Below are 4,359 nucleotides of genomic sequence, written 5' to 3'. Positions count from 1 at the left end.
CAAACCGGACTTCAAGTTTAGTTGCCTACTTATATTAAGTTATAAAAAATAAAAAGACATACTAGTCGAAAAGAAAAAACACAAAATCAATTATTCTTTTAACTTGAATTACATCAAAATATCAAGATCAAAATGTAACACTGGTGGGCAGTTGCCCAAAAATTATTTTGTTGACTCATGGTGGAAGATTGCCCAAACCCGAGGTATTATGGGGTTTACCCTAGGACCGGCTCTGCCCGCAGTGGCCGCTGCTTTTGCAATTAGGATGAAAGCAATGGGAAATGACTTTGAAAGTTGAAATCATAAAATATTGAAAGCAAAAGCATGTTCCTTGCGTCTTTTAGAAAAAGACTATAAAAGAATTCAAGAGAGGGAAGCTGCAACTTGCAAGTTGCGATGGAAATAGTCAAGTTGTATATTAAATTGAAATTTTATTTTGCACAAATTAACAAAAAATTGGTGAGACCCCACTTTGTTCATTAGATAAATCTTGGTATTTCCAAATCCCTTTCTATTTAGTGGCGCTGCTAGAATTTTGGTTAAGTGGGGACACTTGATCCTTATATTAGTACTAGTCTAATGCGCGTGCTTCGCACGTTTCCGCGTGCTCGTTGGATTAATTGCTCGGCAGAAAGTGTTCATATGCCATTTCCTTGCTGTTGCTGTTTGTTTCTGCCCAAAATCCAGGGTAGCCTAAATCTTTCATTCGTTTAGAGGGATAGAGCTTTGCTTTCGCTTGGCATTGATCCTACTACCATAAATCCAAATGTACTGGCTATGTAAGTGTTTCAGGAATTGATCGACACTCGCCCAAACAATTTGGCTTACCTACTATAGTTCACTCTTACGCTATATGCCGTATGAATATGAAACTCCCAAGTGAAAGGTATTTAATTTTTTAAAGCAATCCATTTCAACATTCCATGTAACTGAAAAATGCAGCAAAATTCCGGAAAAGTGCCTCAGGTCTGTGATTTTCCATGAATTTCACGCATCAATAAGAATCAATGACATAGTCTAAATTTGCCAAAACTAAGTGCCCAACCTGCAAAAAGGACATCATAACCACGAAAGCTGGAAGATAAAGAGAGAATATCAAACCATGTCTTCTACTCACCGTTGGATAACCACATGTAGAAGAAACGACATGTAAGACAGCATCAGATGAACTTCTTATTTGGAAGTTTGAGCAAATTAGATTCTCAAGCAACACATAAAGAGATGAAAGAAGAAATCCACAAGAAGCTAAAGTTTCCCCGAGGCACATACTAAATATGCCAATCCCCTCAATGATAACCTGCTTGAAGAAACATGACAAATGTCAAAAGAATGTACTTAAAACCCAACGGACACATCATAATTTTTATCATTAGGTGCAGTATTGATGAAGGAAAATGTATCTTTCCTGGTAGAGCAGAGCAGCATCATGGAAGAAGTGCAAAGTTATATCTTCTTCACCGTCAGGCTGCTCAAAAGAAGATTTATGATCTAAAGGGAGACTCCAAAGTTCAGGAGATAGGTATTCGTGTAAAATACTACAAATGCGATCAATCAAGTGACTCTTTGCACGCTTCTCCTCAGAAATCATCCAAATGGATGCAGAAGGCACTGAATGGGGAGGCTCAACATTATCAGATCCTCCCCCACATCCCTCTGTGTCCTCCCATCTTAACCCAAACTCGTCAAACATCAATGCAAAAGAATCAACTAATTTATCTGATACACCAAAAAGTATCTCATTTAGAAGACATACAGCAGTACAAGCCTGCCGCAGTAACTGTCCTGAGCCGGTTCTATGGTACCAAGATTGCCATTTTTCTTTACTTCTCTTTCAACCTGACCTCAGAAACCAATTTCCGTATGTAGCTCAGTGGAACATCAGTGACAATTGACAAAGACCGTTCACTTCTACAATCTAGTCACAAGCAAAAACAGACGAACCAGCAAATTCTAAGCAGAGATAATTAATAACTCAAGCAAAGAATATAAATCGAAGAGCCAACCTGCCATTAGAGATAAACCTACGAGTCTAAGAATTCCAGCGAGAGCGAGGTATAGTTTTTGACTGCCCACATTAACAAACCAAGGTGGCATGCGCGGAAGCTCGTATTCCTTGTGAACGTTTTCCAGCGGGCATAATGCTTTTTTGCTCTGGGTACAAGGGAACTTTGAGACTTCTGAGGGAGTAGCATCTGTGCCAGCCTTATTCTCATTGGTAAAGATGCTAGCTCTCATCTCAGTTCATCTCAGTTATGGAGTGAAGGTATCCCGCTGAGGGTGGCCTTGCTGAAATAAGTTTGTCCAGAGAACCAGCAAATGCTGAATTCTGACTGAAGCAGAGGGCCAAAACATCCAAGAATCTAGCTGTTGTCACCTATACATTCCACAAGAGAGCAAATCATGAATAATAATTGACATGATGTAATTAGGATAAAAATATACAACATTATGGAATATGTGAAAGAAGCACCCAGTGTGCTTGTTTCCAGTAACCTAATTATCCCCTTCACCGAATGAAGAAAATGATAATCTAGTTAATATCTGGACCTTTGATATGTTATGGATGTCCGTTTCACTCGATTCAAAGTGTGTTGAATAGTTAATTCGGTTCTCTATAACTTTGTTTAAATACTATTTCCCAAATCCGAAGTTTGGAAGGCTAAAAGGGGCTTGAAATCAAAGTCTAGAAACTCGAAACACTTTTGCATAATCTTCTTTGTGCCTGAGCCTGAGGATATCCCTATACTGTTAAAATCACTGCAAACACTTTCAGAACACTTTTTTCACACTTATCTGAACTAACCACAATCTTTGAAACTTACCGAGGAGGTCGACGGTCGGAGCAATATTTGGTTGAACTAAAAGAGAGAGAGAGAGAGAGAGAGAGAGAGAGAGAGAGAGAGAGAGAGCTGCAAGTCGGATATATGTGAGATCATCTTGGCTTTGATTTTTCTTGGTAGGGAAGCAAGACAATAAAGTGAGGAAAATCTGGAGGAAAGTTCTTACATGTTCTCCTTCTTTTAAGGGATTGATTAGTCCTTTCCCTGGAAACAAGGGGAAAGAGTTTGTCCTTGAGTTACTGTAGTTATGGCTTAGAACTGTAGAAAAAGCACAGGTTATTGAGTGAAGGAAGTAAAACATAGAATGCCTGAACTACCATCAGCTCAACACATGCAAGAACCAATTGGAGGGCAAACCTTACAAGGGCAATTTCGTATTTTCAGAGTACGCCTTGGCTTACCATCCTTGCAAGTGTATTGATAACATTGTGAAAGCACTCAAGTAAGTCAGTTTAATTTATAAATCTTAGGTTCTGTTTGGTAACACTGCCACTTTTCTGTTTCTTGATTTCTATTTGCTGAAATAAATTTTTACTTTTTCTCAAAAAAAAGTGAAAGCGGAAAACATGTTTGTGTCAACGTGTTACATGTTGTCAAAAGTTGTCAACCAACTCCTCCATAAACCCAACCATCCATTATCCACAGTAAGAGGCAAAGTAGATCCAGATTTCTCATCTAGCACTTTACGCAACATACTATTTTCCTTTTGAAGGTATTGAAGATTAGGAGCAACATTCTTAGGTACCGAAACTTGTTCTCCAATTAGATTGCAATTAGAACTAGTCCCACCAAAATTCCCAGATATTCAGAGTCACTCGAAAGGGCAGGGAAATCGCCCTCAAAATTCATCGTAGACCAAAAACTAACTACAGATCAAAGAAAAGGGGAGCAGACAACAGAAACACAGAGAATCGTGAGGAGAAATGTAGGAATTTGACGGAAATAAAAGAAGAAATCGAAGGACCAAAGCAAACCTCAGATCACCGCCATTTCGACGTCGTAGACCTAGCTCGATCGATCGAGAGAGAGGAAGGACCGAAGCAAACCTCAGATCACAGCCATTTCGACTTCGTAGACCTAGCTCGATCGAGAGAGAGGATTGGGGGGGGGGGGGGGGGGGGGGGGGGGGGGGCGGGCCGTGGGGGGTGGTGTTATGGAACCAATTTCTGGTTTGGGAAGAGTCAAAGAGAGCTCTGGGCCTCTGGCACTGTAGCGGAATGAAGTTGGCAGCTGGTTTTTTGTTTCTAAAAATAGTGGAAGTTAAGTTTTGTTACTTTCTTGAATTATGAAAATAGTGAAAGTGATTATCAGAATTGGGAAGTGAAAGTAGTGAACCAAACAAACTTTCAAGGTTAATTTTTAAAAATTCTGAAAATGAAAACATAAAACATAAAATATAATGGCTACCAAACATGACCTTAGTATTCCAAAATCTGTTGTACTTAGAGGCGTAGCCCGAATTTTAGTTAAGTGGAGACACTTTAATCCTTTTATTAGTACGTAACATTTTGAAAGCACT

General features: G+C 39.3%; 1 long non-coding RNA gene across 1 annotated transcript; it reads right to left on the bottom strand.

Moving 5' to 3' along the window:
* Positions 1-1,375: 1,375 nt before the first annotated feature.
* LOC131304004 (uncharacterized) lies at positions 1,376-3,197 on the bottom strand. Its single transcript, XR_009192282.1, has 3 exons — positions 2,823-3,197; positions 2,004-2,374; positions 1,376-1,915 (listed from the first exon to the last, which is right to left on the bottom strand). It is a non-coding gene; the product is annotated as an uncharacterized LOC131304004 (long non-coding RNA).
* Between the last annotated feature and the right edge of the window lie 1,162 nt (positions 3,198-4,359).

Source organism: Rhododendron vialii, chromosome 10a, assembly GCF_030253575.1.
Source record: "Rhododendron vialii isolate Sample 1 chromosome 10a, ASM3025357v1".
NCBI classification, from domain to species: Eukaryota; Viridiplantae; Streptophyta; class Magnoliopsida; order Ericales; family Ericaceae; genus Rhododendron; species Rhododendron vialii.
Note: the sequence above shows the minus strand (reverse complement) of the source record. Positions and strands in the feature narration are given on the sequence as shown.